The following is a 22,228-nucleotide window of genomic DNA, read 5'->3' as shown; positions in this document are numbered from 1 at the left end:
TTTTTTTTCTTTAAATCATTAATCAGTTTTCCTATCATATATAATTCATTCTTCCCTCAAGATATGAAATGCCCTTTTCATCATACATAAAATATATATTTTGGTGTTTCTGAGGTTTCTATTCTGATTCCTTGATCCATGTGTATAATCCTGCAATGGCTGGATTTTTTAATTAATGTGATTTTATGTTATAATAACCTATAGGACAAGTCCATCCTTATCCTTTCTATCAGGAGATACTTGACTTTTAGTATGCATTTATTCTTTGAACAGATCTTTAAAGTCATTCAGTCAATTTATGAACTTCTTGTCTGGAGTACATTTTTGTTGTGCTTGTATTAACCTGATAGGTTCATTTGGGGGAAAATTGTAATTTTGAAACTATGAGTATTCCTAGAGGAACATGGTATAACTTTCTACTTATTCAGTATTCATTTGTATTGCTAAGTATTTTAATTCCTTTTTGTATACATTTTACATGTTTTTGTTACAAAGAGACTTTGTTACAACTCTTCCTAAGTATTATATATATTTTATTGCTAAGTAGAATTTAATATTATTTTCACAATGTTTTATAACTGTTTATTTCTTGTATATGGGAGGGGTTTTTAAAAATAACTTATAACTTGCCATGCTACTGAATCTCCTATTAGTTTTAATTGTTTTCAGGCGACTCTCTTGGAAAGTCTAGAAAGATAATCGTATCATTTAGAGCTAATTACTGTTTTGTGTCTTTGCAATATTTAAGCCTCTTAGTGCTTTTACTTACCATATGGCATTTTCTAGAACTTCTGAGACAATGTTGAATAAAAATGATAATTGTGAGCCCTGTATTCTTCATAAATTCCCTCATTCATTTATTCAAAAGACTTACTAAGTGCCCTCTGTAGTCTAGACTATAAAGTTAATGCAATTTCAATAAAAATTCCAACAATATTTTTCATATTGACCAAATGACTTTAAAGGTCATCTCAAAGAATAAATACACAAGGCCATGAGGGAACTTCACTGATTAAAACACAGAAAAATGTTGCATTCATGCATGCATTACCTTAAAAGGAACTTACATTCTAGCAGAGGGAGACAGTCGACAAATAAATAATAAATACAGTTTTACATATTAATAAGTGATAAGGTTATGAAGCAAATATAATTGAGTAATGCAGTAGAGAGGTACTCTGGGCCGGGGGTGCTATTTTATAATTGGAAAAGACCTTTCATAGGCGATGAAATATGAGATGAGATTTATAAGAGGAAAAGGCAGTCATATGAAAATTTGGTGGAAGAGCGTTGCCAGAATGTGAGCAGTAAGTGCAAGGACTCTGAGATGGAACAAGCGTGTCATGTTGCAGAGACAAGAAGGTTCGTGTGTGGCTGGAGTGTGGTTGGTGGGTGTGAAAATGGTAGATTTTGGTGCTCCTCTAATTACAGAGGGAAGCCACTGGAAACAAGGGAAGGGAAAGACAAAATTTGGGCTTTAAGAATACTCTCGCTGCTGGGTGGAATGGACAACAGAGGATCAAGAGTGGGAACAGGGAGAATAATTTGAGGTTTTTGTAATTATCCAAGTGAAAAGAGTGGGTGGCTTGCACCAGGCTGTAAGCAATGATAATGTGAAAAATAGACTCAGCATACATTTTGACATTCATGCCAATGGGACCTGCTGATAGTTAGTAGGTGGCAAGTTAGGGTGCAGATATGGAAGGTGCATAGATCTCTGGCTTAATTAACTGCTTGGACAGTGACACCACTTACGGAGAAGGAGGAGACTTGGGGGAGGAGTGGATATTAAGAGCAAAGGCTAATAGTTCCGGTTTACAAATGCTAAATAGCAAAATGAGAAGTTGAGTCATCAGGAGAAGGTTATGAATCACCAGCATACAGAATATCTTTAAAGTCACCGGGCTGGGTAAGGTCACTCAGGGAGTGTATATAAAGAACAGAAAGAAGTTTTCAAAGGCAACATTTATAAGTTAGGAAGATAAGTAGAAGCCAGTGAGACAGAAGAAAAACTATAAGTACCAGACACTGTACTAGGCACTAGGGGTACAGTTGTGGGCAAAACCCAACATGGCTTCTACTCTCATAGTGCTTATGATCTAGTTTAGTCAAATTTTATTTATAATGATGATGGTAACACGTCTAACATTTCATGAGTAAACATAATGATGTGGGTAGCTGTTGGTTTTGATAGATATGTTTTCAATATTAAGCAAGTACCCTCCAATTTCTAATTTATAAAGAGGTTTTATTATTTTAAAATCATGATTGCTTGTTGAATTTTATCAGATGCCCTGTCAACTTCTATCAAGCTGATCATACATTAATAGACATCCAAAAGTTAAACCAATTTTGCAGTTCTGAAGTAAACCGATTTTGGTCATGGTGAATTAATTTTAAATCCTCTGATGGATTGACTTTCTATTAGTTTAAGGCTTTTGCTTCCGTGCTTGTCTCTGTTTTGGCCTCAGTTTATGTTACTATCCTTTTTAGGGTTTGGTATTATGGTTTTGCTAACTTCATGAAATAAATAGGAAGACTCACTTTTATTATTTTTTGATTAGCATAAATTACACAGAAGTTATTTTTTCTTTAATGTTAAATAGATAATCATCCCATTCTCTCAGAGGACATCTGTACCCTAAACCTTTTTCTATGAATATTGTTTTATTTAAACTTTTTACCTTTCCTTGGTCAGTTTTGCCATATTATAATTTTATGAAGATTCAAAAATTTATTAAAATAAATGTATTTATTTAATACCAAGAAAAGCTCTGTTGTCTCATGTCTGTGATCTTCTGGGACAACAAACAAGGGCAGAACATACGAGGCCTGACAATTGCATTCACGAACTTGTGGCAAAGATGTTGCTAACCTTTTTTGATATCAGAGAGATTATTCATTATGAATCTGCACCAACTGGACAAACAGTTAACCAAGTTTACTACTTGGAAGTGCTGAAAAGGCTGCGTGAAAAAGTTAGACAACCTGAACTTTTCTCCAACAATTCACGGCTCTTGCATCACGACATTGCACCAGCTCACACAGCCCTGTCTGTGAGGGAGTTTTTAGCCAGTAAACAAATAAGTATATTGGAACACCCTCCCTGCTCACCTGATCTGGCCCCCAGTGACTTCTTTCTTTACCCAAAGATAAAGGAAATATTGAAAGGAAGACATTTTGATCACATTCAGGACATCAAGGGTAATATGATGGCAGCTCTGATGGCCATTCCAGAAAGAGTTCCAAAATTGCTTTGAGGGGTAGACTAGGTGCTTGCGTCGGTGCATAGATTCCCAAGGGGAGTACTTCGAAGGTGACTGTAGTGATATTCAGCAGTGAGGCATGTAGCACTTTTTCTAGGATGAGTTCACGAACTTAATTGTCAGACCGCATATACAGACCTCAATCCACCTGGTGTGATTGGCAAAGTATGAAATGGCAGTCACTCTGATTGTGGAATTAAAGAATCTTTTAAATGGCAGTCACTCTGATTGTGGAATTAAACAGCAATAAGTGGATTTTAAAGATCATTTAAACTCACTTCCCTGTCAGGCAGATCATAAGCCTAAAAAAGCTTTATTTTTCATTATAAAAGTCATATTCAGTTTATTTTTAAATCTGCCAGTTTTGTTAAAAGGATATTATTCTTTCCTAATATGACCTAATATATATTTTAATCTTTTAAATTTTTTAATTTAATTTAAAGATTTTGTGGTCTATTCCTGCTTATTTATTCGTATATCATGTTTCCTGCTTTTTTTGTCATATGAAGTTTTTCATGATGGATAATGTCCTCATTAAAAAAATCATTTTTCAACATGTTCAGGATTTTTTTCAATGGGAATTAATGTGCCTGGGCTATTGAAACATATGGAGAGTGATTTTCTGGTTGCTACTTTTGTCACCACAGGGGTATTATAGGCTTAGGATTAATTTTTATGTTAATATCTCAGTTTAGAAAATCCAGTATCACTAGGGAGGGCACATTTGGACTCTAAATCCATGTATGACACCATCTTGAAATCTTATTTTCTCATGAGACTTTTTTTCAATTTAGAGACAAAAGGCTGAGGCAATTTTTCATGCCATTTCCCTGGCATTGTGGAGTGGTTCTTTCACTGGATATGCAGCCCTTCTTTTGAGAGTTCTGGTTTTATGAACAATATCTCTTAACACCAAGTTCTTGCCCTATACTCATCTAAATTTTCATTCATTATCTATTTCATGGATTAAAACCAAAATTTCATTTCAAGAAAATGTAAAGAAATCTTACAAATCAATAATGAAAGCTAAACAACCCAATGTAAAAAAAAATAGGCAAAATATTTGAATAGACACTTTACAAAAGGAGATATACAAATGGCCTATAAAAATATGCTCTAGTTGTTATTCATCGGTGAAGTGCAAATTAAAACCACACCTGCTAAAATGGCTAACATTCAAATGGCTCACAATACACAGCATTAATAAATAGGTGGAACAACTGGAAGTCTCACCCATTGCTGGTAAAATGTGAAACAGTACAGCAACTTTAGAAAACAATCTAGCAGTTGCTTAAAAACGGTAAAAATAAACTTACCATATGACTCATCAGTCCCATTCCTTGGTATTTTCCCAAGAAAGATGAAAACATGTATCTCCGCAAAGACTTTGAGTGTCCATAGCATCTTTACACATAATAGCTAAAAACTGGAAACAATCCAAACATCCATCAACTGGTGAATGGATAAACAAAGTATTGTGTATTCATGTAATGTAGTACTACTCAGCTATAAAAAAGGAATGAACTACGGATGCATTCTTGATTAATGAATCTAAAACACATGCTAAGGTAAAGAAGCCAAACACAAATGAGTACTGTAAGACTCTGTATAATTCTAGAAAAGGCAAGGGTAGGTTATAGTGAAATAAAGCAAATCAGTAGTTGTCTGGTCTGAGAGAGGGAAGAGGAGTTGATTGGGTAAGGGCACATAGTAGGTCCTTTTGGGGAGTTGGAAATGATATATATCTTGAATGTGTTGATTGCTACATGGTATGTACGTTTACCAAAAAGGCATTGAATTATACATCAAAATATATGCGTTTTAGTTTATATATAAATTATAGCTCAAGAAACTTAATTAAAAACATAAAAACAAAAACAACATCTTTCTTTCTCAATATCAACTGCTGGGGTGGCTGCCATATGAGGTAGTATACTACTTTGACTTTCAAATCCTTCTGCATTTCTGGCATATTAAATTTCCCATTTTATTTCTTGTATACTATGACATTTTATTTTTTTCAACTTTATTGAAATATAATTGACATATAACATTGCATGAGCTTAAAGTGTACAATGTGTTAATTTGGTGCTCTTGTATGTTGCAAAATGATTACCACTGTAGCATTAACTAACATCCATCATGTCACATAATTACCTTTTTTTTCGGTTTTGAGAAAATTTAAGATCTCTCTTAGCAACTTGCAAATATATAATACAATATTGTTAACTACAATCACTTTGCTGTATATTAGATCCCCAGAACTTACTCATCTTATAACTGGAAGTTTGTATCCTTTGATCATCATCTCTCCATCATCCCCCACCCCCTCACCCCCCGGCCATTTGGCAACCAACGTTCTATTCTGTTTCTATGAGTTTGGCTTTTTCAGATTCCACATATAAGTGATGTCATACAGTATTTGCCTTACCTGTCTGACTTATTTCACTTAGCATAATCCCCTCAAGGTCCATCCATGTTGTTCTTTCTTTCTCATGGCTGAATAATATCCCACTGTAAATATATACCATGTTTTCTTTATACATTCATCAGTTGACGAGAACTTTAAGTTGTTTCCATGTCTTGGCTGTTGTGAGTAATACTACAATGAATGTGTGAGTGCAGATATCTCTTTGAAATTCTGTTTTTATTTTCTTTGGATAATGCCCAGAATTGGGATTGCTGGATCATATGGTAGTTCTGTTTTTAATTTTTTGAGGAACCTCTATACTGTTTTCCATATATATATATGGGTTTATTTTTATGCCAGTACCATCTTGATTTGATTAGTATATCTTTGTAGTATAGATTGAAATCAGGAATTATGACGTCTCCAGCTTTCATCATTCTCAAGATTGCTTTGACTGTTTGGGATTCCATACAAATTTTAGGATTGTTTTTTCTATTTCTGTGAATAAATATCATTGGAATTTTCATAGGCATTGTGTTGAATCTATAGATGGCTTTAGGTTGTAGGGATATTTTAACAATATTCTTCTGATCCATGAACATGGGATATCTTTCTATTTGTTTGTATCTTCTTCAGTTTCTTTCATCAAAGCCTTGCAGTTTTCATTATACAGATCTTTTACTTTCTTGGTTAAATTTATTCCTAAATTTTTATGCTATTGTGAATGGGATTGTTTTCTTTATATTTTTTCAGATTTTGTTGTTAGTATATAGAAATGTTTTATTTTTGATGAGCATTGCTAGGTGGTTTTGCAGGAGCAATTTCATATTAGCCATATCAATAGTTCTAGAAATTGCAGAGCCCTGTGCTTTTTGTCTGTTTTGCTAAATAGTGAGTTTATTATGGGAATTAATTTCTAGCCCTGAAAAATACTCTAGCTGATGGATAGTTGATGTTTGAGGACTACAAATAGGACACTAATATTTATTTTTTGCTTATTGTTTGTTGGGTACTATTTTAGATGTTTTCACATCTGATGCCTAATTCAATTCTCATACCAACATTTCAACCAAGTAGCAGTATTCACATTTACATGTGAAGAAACTGACATAAGTAGACTGACTGGCTGACTGGCTTCAGTTCCCATTGGCAACAAATTGCAATCTGGGATACAAACCACACCTTCTGATTCCAAGTCCAGTTGGTTTTGTTTGAGATTGCAAATGGATCACATCCTTAACATTTATCTACCATTCATAAAATTAAAATATGAACATATCTTTATTATTGCAAAATACTCTGAAAGACATTGTTCATAATGTTGTTTGATTCCCTTTATATTATGGCCCTGGTGATAAAGTCATTCAAATTGAATACCAGTAATATATTTATCCCTTTAAAAAAATCTGTCATAAAATGATGGTTGCCTGATTTGCCTGCATTTCTGGGAAGGATTCTCATGACTCTTGCCTAGGGTGAAGTTCCCCTAGCTGGAGTTAGGTGTGGTAGGCAACAAGACAGATCTATGACCTCAGTGTTCAAGATATCCCAGGTAAAGGGCATCTGAGAATTCAGGGAAAGTCTTGAACATAACCGAAGAGTCCAATGCTTAAAGTGGGTTATGGGCTAGTACCTGGAAATAACCCATGCGGCATCATACTTGGACGGAGCAGGCCTTTTATGGAACACCTGCTGTTAAATCTAGGGCAGAAAAGGAAATTTTGCAAGCACCAAACTCTAAAGATAAAAATTGTTTAACCCTCATGTCCTTCATACCTTGATTGACAGGAAGTTCAGCACTAAATTTAATGCTCAAATTACAGTAACTATATTAGGCAGTATATTTGCAAGAAGGTAAGTCAGTATCCGATTCTGGACAATCTCATGATGATAGACTGAATAGTTAGGGTGTTGTCTTGAAGTTGATGTGCAACCTCTGTATTATTTAAGTGAGGGAATGGTATGGGAAATTGTACTTTAAAATTTTCTCTGTGTCATTTTGGAGAACAAATTGGACCAGAAAGGCCCAGAAATCAATAAGACCAATGAAAAGGGTATTTCAATAATCTTTTGGAAAGGATACAGACTTGATCTATGCCATTGGCAGAGAGTCATAAAAATAGTTAATGGGGGGTAATAGAGAGGACTCTGGATTTTTGGCATAGATAGTTTGGTAGATCTAGGGGCTATTTAAAAGGATTAAGAAATGCAGGCAATGAATATGGATGCCCACCCAGATATACGCTAGGAGTGCATAAAAAAGCCTTCACTGTAGTGATCCAAGCTTTAAGGGAGAGAGAAAAGCCTTTCTCAAAATTTAATGTGTACACATAATAACTGGGGATCTAAGTACTGTGGATTCTTATGCAGTTGGTCTGCATTTCTAACATTTTCTCAAGAGATGCTAATGATACTGGTTCTCAGAACTCCCTTTGCGTAGCAAAGCCCTAACCATCTACTGCACTTTGAGTGCTTAATCTTTGTTTTCACCGTCTTTGGTTCTCTTGTATTTGTTTGGTACCATATCTTGGCCCTTAGTTCTCTTCTCTCGATCTCTGTGATCAACAGCTGATTTTAAATGACAATTTATGGCTTTACAATGGAACTGAAGTTCTGAATATTGTCCTTCTATTCAAGTTATCGATTTGGGAATCATTGTACATATGTTGAACCAGATTCTGTAGGTGTCCTGCCCACACGTCCTTGGGCCTTAACGTTGTAGTGCAGACTTCCAATTGTATATTTATGACTGAAGATTTTTTCCTAGTGTCCAGAGCCTGCTCTACCCATGTACCCATATTCCTATCAAGGTAGAAGAGCCAGTCCAGTAGCCTTTGACCAATGACTGATAGGAATTGGTGCATAAATACCTAAGGTCCCTCACCTCTCAGGTTAGATATCTCTGAGGCAAATCTACAGTTTCCCAGAGTTCCCCAGTGGACTTTAGATCCATTTACCCCCAGTGGTAACTTGTTTGAAAATTCACCCTTTGTTAGCTACTTTCCTTTCCCTATCTCCTTTTTATACTCCTCTATTGATGTTTTCCAGGATCACCTCCCTAGTACATTGTTTCTGTAAGGAATCCAAAGACATAGTTTGTAGTTAAAACTGAGTGCATACGTGAAATCACCAGAAGAGAGTGTGTGGAGCAAAACAGAGTATGTCTGAGGATGAAGGCATGGGAAATATGATGTATTGCTATGTGCCAAATAAGTTCAGAAAAGCAGTAGCAGACAGGTAGGTTGGAAACGAGAATAGTCCTACTTTTCAAGTCATTTCTTTCTGCTGAGCTCCAGACTTATATATCCAACCACCTTTTGGTCAACTCAGCTTGACCATGAGGGTTTCTATGAATTAACTTGAGGGTCATCCTTAACTTGTCCCTCTCCATTACTGCTCATATCCAACAAACCACTGAAAAACACTGAAAACTATAGCATGTACATCCCAAATAGCTATTAAATGCAGCCACCCACTTCTCTTTATTCTTTACTGCCACTACCCTCATTGAATCCATCATTGAAGGCCTCCAAACTTTTCCCTCTATCTCCTATTTTGACCTATTTTTGATCAATTCTCCATAAGGCAATCACACTGATCATGTTCCTCTGCTGAAAGCATTCAATTCTCTCCGTTCCTCAGCAAATGAATCCCAAACTCCGTAGCATGACAAATGTGCTAAGACCTCCATCCCTTTTGCTTATTGATTTGCTCCTGATACTACTCTAAGCTCTAGCCATCCTAAGTTACTGAAAGTTACCCAATCTCTATTATTCTTTTAATAATCGTTTTACTTTTCAATTACAGTTGACATACAACATTATATTAGTTTCAGATATACAACATAGTGTATTAGACATTGACATAGCTTATGAAGTGATCACCCTGATAAATCTAGTACCCATCTGACACCACATCTTTTCTGCAATTCCTTTTCCCCAAGTCCCTTCCCTAGATGACATGACTAATTCTTCCAGACTCAGTTTGAATGATACCTCCGGTAGGAGTCTTTCCTAACCTCCAAAGTCTGGGACTAGAGCCCCCCATTACTGTAAAATTTTCTTACTATTTTGTGACATTACCACTCTGCATTATAATTATGTGGTAACTACTTTTTTTTGCCACTAGATTCTAAACTCCCTTGAGCTTAGAGACTTTAAAAAAATAATTATTGTATTCCCACTGCCAGACATGAAGTCAGTGCACAATTGTTTTTTTGAGCAAGCTAAAGAAATGACTCAGTAGCTTCCAATGCTAGAGAGAGTATTCAAGCAAGATAAGACTGAAAATAACTGAAGATAGTTTCTGTACCTAGGATGTTATCAATGTCTTCAGCAAAAGCAACTATGTTTCGATATGTAGAATAATAGTTTTGATGCTTTGGAGGTCAGTTTTGAACCGTGAATTAAGATAACAGAAAACATGGAGCTTTAGAAAAATCATTAGGCATGGGGGGAGATGTTTAAGAAATACTCCATGTACTCATTTTGGCCCAATTAATGTTCAATTCGACGTGGATGATAACGTCATGCTTTTATTCACATTAAGAAACACATTTCCTGCAACGATAATTTATTTTGCAAATTTGTATTGTTATCCTTTAGCAGATGATCAAAAAATAGGAATAACTTAATAAGCCAGGCAATTCTCCTCCCTTGGGCACTGCTAGTAATGTGACTGAGGGATATGTGTTCATATATAGAGTGTGAGAATTCTTGGGCAATGTTTCAGCATCACTAATGAATACCAAGTTTTTGCTTGAGGGGTCATCAGTTGATGTGAACTTTTGAAAATGTCATGCATGGGGAGGTAGCTCTAGCCCACTTCTTTTGGAAACATGGCACATAGTCTTGGGAAATTTACCCATCCTGTCTGTAGAGGTTTTCTAGCTACCTGATATATAAGATTGAAAAGAGCCCCCTAGAGTATGAATTATTATTGGTGTGAAGTGTCAGAAATGTGCTCCATTTCAAGTATGCCTGAGGTATATACTTCTTACAAATTTTACAGACACTGCTACATTTTATTCATGAAGTGCCTCTTACCAAAATGCTTGGAGCAAAGCACATGAGTGATAAAAATGTCGGGAATATAATAAAGAGGTTTTAAGTTATATAAAGGAAGGAAACAACATCTTTTCAACAGTTCTCAGTCTACATGTCTATCCTTATTTTTAAAAGACAGAAGTGAAATGAATTAGAAACAAAAATAATCATTGAGCAGTTGTATCTATCATTTAGATAATTTTGTCAGTGAATTTTTGTAAAGAGCAGCTTCTGCTCTAGAGTCAGATTTTGAGTAGAAATTTATTTCTTAGGGATATAATGACATTGGAGTGAGATAAAATTACAAATAGAATCAAAGTAATACTTTTTAAAGCTAATTATAAAGATGAGTGGAGATAAAATTATTGATCACCAAGAATTTAACTATATGAAATATAATGCTTAGCTATTTAGAGCATCTATCTTCCTGGTTTCTATGATATCTCTTTACAAGTGAAAAACAATTTATCGTTTAATCTATTTTCATTCATTCAACAAATATTAATTGAGGCCTCCTATGTGCTAGGCAGTGTTCTAGCTACAGGGTTATGGAAAACAAGACAAAGTCACTGTTCTCAAGGAATTTATATTTGAAGCAAAATGATATAAACAAATGAATATAGTATATAACATACTATATTCATTCAAGTACTGTTAGGTAATGTTAAGTACTATGGAGAAAAGTGAAACCAGGTAAGGAGGTAGAATACCATGGGATAGGTGTGAATACTGTGTGGATAAGGTGGCCAGGGAATTATTTTATCCCCAAATGGGTCAAAACATCCACAAAGTAATGAGTCAAACAAACAAAGTGTATTTACAGGAAACCAGAAATTATTATTTTGGTGGGAATTCATGTTTGGTAGTATATTTAAATTTAGTGTTTTTTCCCCCTGTTTTTTCCAGCTTTATTAAGGTATGATTGAGAAACAAAAATTGTATATATTTAAGATGTAGAACATGATGTTTTGATTCATGCATACATTGTGAAATTATTACATAGTCAAATAAATTAACATATCTATCACTTCACATGGTTACCATTTTTACGTTTATGTGGTGAGAATACTTGAGATCTCGATCTCTCTTAGAAAATTTCTAGTATACAATTTATTATTAACTAGTCACTATACTGTACATTAGATCCCAAGAATTTATACATCTTATAACTGAAAGTTTGTATCCTTTAATCAATGCCTCCCCTCCCCCAGCCACCATTATACTCTGTTACTATGAGTTCAACTTTTTAAAAGTATATATTCCACATATCTGTGAGATCATGAGATATTTGTCTTTCTGTCTGCCTTATTTCACTTAGCATAATGTCCTCTAGGTCCATGCATGTTGTCGCAAATGTGAGGATTTCCTTCATTTTAAAGGCTGACTAATATTCCATTGATATTTATATCTAGAGAGATAGATATTAAGGTATATCTCATTTCCTTTATGCATCTGTCAATGGACACTTAAGTTGTTTTCATATCTTGGCTACTGTAATGTTGAAATGTACATGGGAGTGCAGATATCTCTTCGAGATAGTGATTTTATTTCCTTTGGATTTATACCGAGAAGTATGATTGCTGGATCATATGATAGTTCTATTTTTAAATTTTTTGTGGAATCTCCATACTGATTTCCATACAGGCTGTACTAATTTATATTCCTACCAAGGTGCATATAGGTCCCCTTTGTTCCCTGTCCTTGCCAACACTTATTTCTTGTCTTTTTGATGATAACCATTCTAACAGGTGTGAGGTGATATTAATTGTGGTTTTGATTTGCATTTCCCTCCTGATTGATGATGTTGAGTACCTTTTCATGTACCTATTGGCCATTTGTTTGTCTTCTTTGGAAAAGTGTCTATTCAAGTCTTCTGATCATTTTTTAATTATATTGTTTGTTTATTTGCTATTGAGTTGTATGAGTTCCTTATGTAATTTGGGTATTAACCCCTTATCAGATAGATATTTTACAAATATTTTCACTCATTCTGCAGGTTGCATTTTCATTTTGCTGACTGTTTCTTTTGCTGTGTAGAATTTTTTTTTTTTCAGATTTCTGTAGTCACACTTGTTGACATGTGCTTTTATTTCTTGTGCCTTTGGTGTCATATCAAAAAAATAATTTACAACACTAATGTCAAGGATCTTACCCTTTATGTTTTCTTCTAGTTTTGCAGTTTCAGCTCTTACATGTAAGTCTTCAATCTATTTTGAGTTGATTTTTGTCTATGGTGTAAGATAAGGGTCCAGTTTCATTTTTTACATGTGGGTATCCAGTTTTCCCAAAACCATATATTGAAGAGACTATCCTGTCCCTATTGTGTATTCTTGGTGCATTGTTGAAAATTAGTTGACCATGTTTGCATGGGTTTATTTCTGGGCTCTCAATTCTGGTCCATTGGTCTATAAATCTGTTTTTATGCCACTAGTGTAGTTTTGTTTTAATTTTAATTTTTCAATTCGAGTTAACAGTCAATATTATTTTATATTAATTCCAGGTGTACAGCATATTGATAAGACATTTATATAATTTATGAAGTGATCCCCTTGATTAGTCTAGTACCCACCTGGCACTATGCACAGTTATTACCACATCATTGACTATATTCCCTATGTTGTACTTTACATCCCCATGACTATTTTGTAACTACCAAAATATATTTCTTAATCCCTTCTCCTTTTTCACCTAGTCCCCAAACCTCCCTCCCATGTATGGAGGTTCCTGGTAACCATCTGTTTGTTCTCTGTATCTATAAGTCTGTTTTGTTGTTGTTGTTTCTTTTGTTCTTTAGATTCCACATATAAGTGAAATCATATGGTATTTGTCTCTTTCTGTTTGACTTATTTCGCTTAGCCTAATACCCTCTAGGTCCATCCATGTTGTTGCAAATGGTAATATTTCATTTTTTTTATGGCTAATATTCGATTGTATATATGTACCACATCTTTTTTTTATCCAGTCATCTGTAGATGGGCATTTCGGTTGCATCCATATCTTGGCTATTGTAAATAGTGCTGCAGTGAACATAGGGGTGCATATATCTTTTCAAATTAGTGTTTTGGATTTCTTTGGATAAATACCCAGAAGTGGAATTGCTGGGTATAAGGTAGCTCTATTTTTAATTTTTTGAGGAACTTCCATACTGTTTTCCATAGCGGATGTACCAATTTGTAATTCCACCAACAGTGCATGAGGGTTCCCTTTTGTCCACATCCTTGCCAACACTTGTTGTTTGTTGATTTATTGATGATAGCCATTCTGACAGGTGTGAGGTGGTATTGCATTGTCATTCTAATTTGCATTTCTCTGATGATTAATGATGTTGAACATCTTTACATGTCTACTAGCCATCTGCATGTCATCTTTGGAGAAATGTCTATTCAGATCGTCTGCCCATTTTTAAATTGGATTGTTTGATTTTGGGTGTTTCAATTCTTTACAAAATTTGGATGTTAACCCCTTATTAGATGTATCATTGACGAATATGTTGTCCCATTCAGTAGGTTGTCTTTTCATTTTGTTGATGGTTTCCTTTGCTGTTCAAAAACTTTTTAGTTTGATGTAGTCCCATTTGCTTATTCTTTCTTTTGTTTCCCTTGCCCAAGGAGATATATCAGAAAAAATATTACTAAGAACAGTATCAGAGAGTTTATTACCTATGTTTTCTTCTAGGAGTTTTATGGTTCTAGGTCTTATATTTAAGTTTTTAATCCATTTTGATTTTTTTCTCATATATGGCATAAGAAAGCTGTCCAGTTTCATTTTTTTGGATGTATCTGTCCAATTTTCCCAGCACCAGTTATTGAAAGACTTTCTTTACCTCATTGTATAGTCTTGCCTCTTTTGTCATAGATTAATTGACTATGTAGCCTTGGGTTTATTTCTGGGCTTTCTATTTTGTTCCACTGTCTGTGTGTCTGTCTTTAATGCCAGTACCACTACCATATTGTTTTGATTGCTGCAGCTTTGTAATATAGTTTGAAGTCAAGAAGTGTGATGCTTCTAGCCTTGTTCTTATTTCTCAGGATTTGTTTGGCTATTTGGGTTCTTTTCTGGTTCCATACAAATTTTTTATTTTATTTTATTAAATTTATTGAGGTGACAATTGTCAGCAAAATTACATAGATTTCAGGTGTACAATTCTGTATTACATCATCTATAAATCCCATTGTGTGTTCATCACCCAGAGTCAGTTCTCCTTCCATCACCATATATTCGATCCCCCTTACCCTCATCTCCCACCCCCCACCCCCCACCCCCCTTACCCTCAGGCAACCACCAAACCATTGTCTGTGTCTATGAGTTTCTGTTTCTCATTTGTTTGTCTTGTTCTTTTGTTGCTTTTGGTTTTAAGATTGTTTTATCTATTTCTTTGAAAAATGACATTGGAATTTGGTAGGTTTTGCATTGAATTTATAGATCACTTCAGGTGGAATGAACATTTTAACATTTATTGTTCTAGTTCATGAAGACAGATGTCTTCCCTTTTTTGTGTGTGTCTTTTTCATTGTCTTTCATCACTGTTCTGTATTTTCAGTGTACAGATCTTTCACTTTCTTTAAGTTTAAGTTTATTCTTATTTTATTTTTTTTGACGCTATTATAAATGGGGTCCTTTTCTTAATGTCTTTTTTTTTGATAGTTCATTGTTAGTGTGCAAGAACACAACTGATTTTTGTAAATTAGTATTGTATCCTACAACATTAGTACATTTGTTTATTACTTAAAACATTTTTTTTGGTGGAGTCTTTAGAATTTTATGTATATAAAATAACGTCATCTTCAAACAGAGACAATTTTCTGTCTTTCTAATTTAGATGCTTTTTCTTTTTTTAATTTTAGGAAATTTTTGTGCTTTATTCTTTTTTTAATTGAAGATTATTGAGGTGACAAGTGTTAGTAAAGTTACATTGGTTTCAGGTGTACAATTCTGTAATACATCATCTATATATCACATTGTGTGTTCACCACCCAGAGTCAGTTTTCCTTCCATCACCAAACCTTTTACCCTAATCTACCACCTCCTGACCCCCTACCCTCTGGTAACCACTAAACTGTTGACCGTGTCTATGAGTTTTTGTTTCTTTGTTTGTCTTATTCCTTTGTTGTTTTCAGTTTTATATACCACGTATCAGTGAAATCATCTGGTTCTTGACTTTTTCTGTCTGATTTATTTTGCTTAGCATTGTAATCTCCATGTTATTGCAAATGGCATTATTTCATCTTTTCTTATGGCAGAATAGCATTCCATTGTGTATATATACCACAACTTCTTTATCCAGTCATCTATTGAAGGGCATTTTGCTTGTTTCCATGTCTTGGCCACCATAAATAAAGCTGCAATGAACATTGGAGCACGTATATCTTTACAGATAAATGTTTTCAGATTTTTTGGGTATATACCCAAGAGAAGGATTGCTGGGTCATATGATAATTCTATTACTAATCATTAGAGAAATGCAAATAAAAACCACAATGAGATAGCACCTCACCCCAGTCAGAATGGCTATCATCAACAAGACAAATAGTAACAAGTGTTGGATAGGCTGTGGAGAAAAAGCACCCCTCATACACTGTTGGTGGGAATGCAGATTGGTGCAGCTGCTATGGAAGGCAGTATGGAGATTTCTCAAAAAAATTTTATTTTTTTCTTTCCTACCGTGTTTCCCTGAAGATAAGACCTAGCCAGACAATCAGCTTTAATGTGTCTTTTGGAGCAAAAATTAATATAAGATCCAGTCTTATTTTACTATAATACAAGACCAGGTATAATATAATATAATATAATATAATATAATATAATATAATATAATATAATATAATATAATATAATATAAATACCAAGTCTTATATTAATATTTGCTCCAAAAGATGCGTTAGAGCTGATTGTCTGGCTAGGTCTTATTTTCGTGGAAACATGGTAATTGCTCTGACCAGGACTTCCAGTACTATGTTGAATAGAAGTGGCAAGAGTGGGTATCTTGTCTTATTCCTGATCTTAAAAGAAAACCTTTCAACCTTTTACCATTGAGTATGATGTTAGTTGTAGGTTTGTCATATATGAACTTTATTAGGTTGAACTACATTCTTTCTTTACCTAATTTGTTGAGAGATTTTTCATGAAAGGATGTTTAATTATGTCAATTGCTTTTTCTGCATCTATTGAGATGATCAGTTGATTTTTATTCTTTATTTTGTTAATGTGGTATAGCATGTTAATTTATTTATATATGTTGAACCATCCTTGTATCCCAGGGATAAATGATCATTTAATGTACTGTTGAATTCAGTTTGATATTATTTTGTACAGGATTTTTGCATCTATGTTCATCAGAGATATTGACCTGTAGTTTTCTTGTAGTGTCTTGATCTGGCTTTAGTATCAGGGATGCTAGCCTCATGAAATGAGTATGAGAAGGTTCCTTCCTCTTCAGTTCTTTGGAAGAGTTTGAGAAGGATTGATATTAATTCTTCTTTAAATATTTCATGGAGGGTTTTTTTTGTTGTTGTGGATCATCAATATTAGAAATAATGTATTGAAAAAGAAATAAATAAATGAGGGACAAAATCAACTGATTGTATAATTTAACACACAAATAGAATCCATTTGAATATTATCATCAGTTAGACTTAAATATGAAACATTTTAAAATAGTGACTAAAAGGATGGACTCTACTTGAAGATATTTTGGTCCACATTCTAGATCTACAATTTCCTAATGGAGTAAATTTCTTCACTTTGCCATGTCTCAGTTTCATTATCTGCAAAATAGGTATCATAGTAATAGCGCTTATTTTGCAGCCGTGTTGCAGAATTAATTGTGCATCAATGAGCCTGATACTACTATTTTGCATTGGAAAAATTAGGAATTTTATGATGCAAACGAATTAAATTAAATCTTTATATTTTCTTAGCATAGTTTTAATTTTACATCCACTCACTAAACACAATATGCAGCCATCACCCACTTTATTTTCCTAGTTAGGTGAATGTTGAAATGGGTAAGATAAATTTTTCCTCGTAGCTTTTAAAAGGTATTGTACAAAGCGGAGGAGAAAAATCACATTGTTGATGTGCTGTCATGTAGGTATGTTGAAACAACAGAACTTAATTAAGAGTTCCAAAGTACAATCTTCAAATTGTCCTAGAAAATGTCCTTATTAGAACCTGATCATTAGAGTCTTGACAAAGAATATTACTCATAGAAAATAAAATTTATAATTTCCCTCTATTATATAGCGAGGAGTTTCACTTATTTCAATATTACAATATTTCAGTAGGGGTGATACCTATTTTCAAAAGGGGTTTCAATCATGATAATATAAGCAAGGTGTAGGGATTAACCAATATGATAGAAATTATAGAAATTCTCAAAGATGTGTCTAGGTACGTTATTCATGTTTTATTAAACAGAATAACAGGAGGTTTCATTTACTCTGAGACTAACAGACTTCAGTTATGTTTTTTGAAACAATAAGAATAACAAACATTTCCCTTTGCAGGTAAACACATTAAAATAATGAAAAGAAATATGAGTTGCATACATAATTTATGAGATATTATACCTCAAAAATGAGAGAAACACATTCTTTATAGTATTTAACCTTTACATTTTGAAAGTTATGTTTACATTTTTAATTTACTTAAAAATTTTTATTGAAGTTTTGAATGCAGAAAGAAATACATTTCCACATTACCAGTAGAAATTACTACATAAAAATGCAGTAATCTGTTAGCTGTATTTTTGTGTATTTATCTCTATTTCTTTAATTGCATGTTTTTATTTCTACTTCTTGATTTCCCAGATTTGCATATTACTGATTGACATTCCAGAGAGGAAAATGAAATTTTAGTTTTCTTTTCTCTTCATCCATATGCATTCAGACTTCCTGTCACTGTGTCCTCCCAATATAGTTATAGCATAGTGTTGATTATTACAATCTTCAGTGTTTACATTATTATAACTGTATAAACACTATTCATAACTAAACTACATAATGTGATTCTTCTTTCTATGTCTTGCAAAAATGTTTTTCTTTGAAGTTAAGAGTTGCCTTGTGTTATGGTTAGTTTTTTTTCCAGATTTTTATTAAAATATAGCTAACATAAAATATTAGTTTCAGGGGTGCACTATAGTTATTCAACATTTATATACCTAAAGAAGTGATCACCATAAGTCTAGATACCATCTGACACTGTACCACATGATCACAATATTATTAACTGTATTCCTTATGCTGTACACTATGTCCCCATGACTTATTTGTTTTATACCTGGAAATTTGAATCTCTACCTCCACCCCTTTACCTTCACCCACCCTTTTAATAGTTTTTCATGCACTTGTCACTAATTCAGTTCTGTTATCAAATTATCTGAATCTTCCCTAGTCCATTCAAAGACATTTTGTTAAGTTCCAAATTGGAATGGTTACTTTCCATGTCTGGTGCATGAGTCATTCTGCAATACCTTTGTCTCTGAGATCCATGTTTCCTGCATTCTGTTTCCTCCTTTATTCTGGTTTACATCCTCCATTTTGGTACCACCCATATTTTGGTAGCTAAATGAGAAAGGGATGCTAGGAGATGAAATTTTGAGATCTTGCATGCCTGAAAAGGTTTTTATTTGATTGATAATTTGGCTGAACACAGAATTATACATTGAATATCACGTTCCCCCAAACGTTTGGAGGCATTGCTCCATTGCCTTCTGGCTTCTTGTTTTGCTGTTAAAAGTCAGAAATAGTCTAATTTTTTATCCTTTGTATGTAACCTGTTTATTTCCTCTCTCTTGGAAAACTTATAGTATATTCACTTTGTCCCAGTATTCTTTTTTTTTTTTCTTAAAGGGAAATGCGCTCTCTGAGCCATCCCGGAGCTGAGCAGCAGCTCAGCTCAGCTCAAGGTGCCGTGTTCAATCTTAGTTGCAGGGGGCAGAGCCCACCATCCCTTGCGGGACTCGAGGAGTTGAACTGGCAACCTTGTGGTTGAGAGCCCACTGGCCCATGTGGGAATCGAACCAGCAGCCTTCGGAGTTAGGAGCACAGAGCTCTAATCGCCTGAGCCACCGGGCCGGCCCCTGTCCCAGTATTCTTAAACTCCATGGTGATATTCTTTTGGTGAGGACGTGCTTTATTCTGTTGTGCTGGGCAGTTGGTGAAAATCTGGAAATCCATCTGGAAAGTTCTCCTGAATTTCATTTTTTTATTATTTTCTCTCCTCCATTTTTCCCCTCTTCTCTCTTTCTGGAACTCTTTTACTGTTAGTCATGTTGAATACTGAAACTCTTGGCTTGATTCTCTACTTTTTCTGTCTTTTTTTCTCATTTTTTCATATCTGTGTTTTGCTTTATATGGGGGAAAATTTTCTCAATTTTATCTTCCCAAATTTGAATCGAGCTTTTCATTTCATTTTCATTTTCCAGAGAGGAACCATGTGATCCTCTGCCTGGAACATCAAAGCCTGGCTGCTGACATTCTGGAGCCGATGGTGGGGAGAAGATTAGTGGCCTCAACATTCAGTAAGTGAATTTTCCTTTAATTCCCCTGTTCCCTATATGGTCCCCATACCTTCCACTGTGCTTGGTGTTCATTTATAGCCCCGCAGGTTCCATCTCCACCTTTCTCCACCCTGTGCTCTAGGAGTCTGACCCTATGGACATCATCAACTGGGACTGGGTTTGGCCTCTGGCGGGGCGGGGGGGAGTGACTTTATTACTGTGTTAAAGGAAGCAGGATGGCCTTTCTGTACAACTGCTCATCTTCCTGGGTTTTAGGTAATGGACCTCCCCCCTTGACCTTACAGCCATCCTGCAGATAGCCACCTTTGCTCTTGCTAGCCCCAGGTACTTCCCCATACCATGGATGTTAGTTTACTTTTGTTGAATTAAACAAAAGAGATACTTAGCGTCAAGCATCAAGTAAAAATACAGATAAATTCTGCATTAAAATTATGAAATATATGAATATAGAACTTGCAAAATATATGTTAGAAGGGTTTTGGAAATGATTATTCATAAGGAAGGATTTATTTCTTTACATAGAATTCATCACAGAAAACACTAACTTATTTTAAGTGCATTTGAAATAAGCTTTCTGTTATCGAAATTTAGTTCATGCAGAACTGTATACAGTATATCAACTGATTAGGGCAGGGAAGAATTTGAGAACAAAGAGGATTAGTGACAGTGGGAAAATTAAAGGAAAATTTTCAAATTGACTGTGAGGGCCAGCAGAATTTGGATACTGCCGTGGACGAATTTATGCTGTCTGATGACTCTAGTTCTAACATTTTGGTTTAAAAAATATGCCATTGAATCCTTAGCCTAGATAAGTGATTTTAGTTGCATGGAGAATGGATTGATGAAAATGCAATTTTATAACTCTAGGGCATAGCTAAAATCTAATATGGCAAGCACTGGAAAAACATAGCTTATTTTACTTTTAAGGGTCTTCAATTTGTCATTACTGATTAAGGGCTGTCTGGATTGGCTCCCCTGGTCAGTTAGATTATCCCAAAAGCTATCTCATTACTGGGAAATGCTCACATAAGATGAGAATCTGTTTTATTCCTACGCATTATGGGCATTTCAGCTTTGCTTTTGGGTGGGGCTATTGGATTCTGTAGTACATCAGTAACAGACTGTGCCTTCAGTACCCTATCTCAGAAGCCACATGTGAATTGAGTCATAGAAAAAGGAAATTTTCTTAAAGGAAAAAGGGTAGTTTAAACATAATTTATCCTGTCTGCTAAGGACATTATCATTTATTAATCATTGCATGAGCCAATATTGTTTTTTGCATTTTGTGTAGTGATTAAATTCGGACTAACTGAAAGGTTCAATCTGTTTCAAGGCTGTTTACTAAAGCAATTATTCTCTTAAGAAAAGGTGTTAATAGGGAAAATCTCCATAACTACTGGCATAGGAGAAATACAGTGGCAGGTTACCTTAGGAATTTCACCAATGGTGAATTTTCGTATTCACAATGTGTATTAGAAACTTGTCATCACCTGGGAAATTTTTTAAAATGCAGACTCTCTGGACCCGTCTCAGACTTACTGAATCATAATATACATTTGAACAAGACCCTCAGGGGATTTGTGTGCATGTTCAAAATTGAGAAGTATGAGACTAAAGCATACTCTGGTGGTCATTGAAACCCTGTTGACACACTCTGAACTGGCTCCAGAGGATCATATTTTCCAACGGTAGCAGTGCCTTCAAAAATGGCATCCCACAACACAGAATACTGTTTTATGCATTTAATCCAAGGGCTACATGGCTAATTTTTAACTGAAATGTTACAGAAGATACACTAAGAAGGGATTATATGACATCATGGTAGATGATTTTATAATTTTGAAAATGTGTAATTAAAATTCTTATAGAAACAACTTTCGAAATGAAAAAATTTCTTCCTCTCTGATCGTCCCTCACATTAGCACATCTGTATTCTATTTGTAGTGCTGAATTTCTTCTCTAAATAAAGCCCAAGCTCCCTCCCCTC

The 22,228-nt window shown here is 34.6% G+C and overlaps 1 long non-coding RNA gene across 1 annotated transcript in view; it reads left to right on the top strand.

Annotated features, from left to right (window-relative positions):
- Positions 1–22,228, top strand: part of LOC141569541 (uncharacterized) — a 742,180-nt gene that overhangs the window by 178,225 nt on the left and 541,727 nt on the right. The window contains exon 3 of the long non-coding RNA XR_012493260.1: positions 20,146–20,241. This is a non-coding gene — a long non-coding RNA (uncharacterized LOC141569541). The remainder of the gene's footprint in view (positions 1–20,145; positions 20,242–22,228) is intronic.

Source organism: Rhinolophus sinicus, chromosome X (assembly GCF_036562045.2).
Source record: "Rhinolophus sinicus isolate RSC01 chromosome X, ASM3656204v1, whole genome shotgun sequence".
Classification (NCBI taxonomy): Eukaryota; Metazoa; Chordata; class Mammalia; order Chiroptera; family Rhinolophidae; genus Rhinolophus; species Rhinolophus sinicus.
The sequence above is the reverse complement of the archived record's forward strand: the minus strand, read 5'-3'. Positions and strand labels throughout refer to the sequence as shown.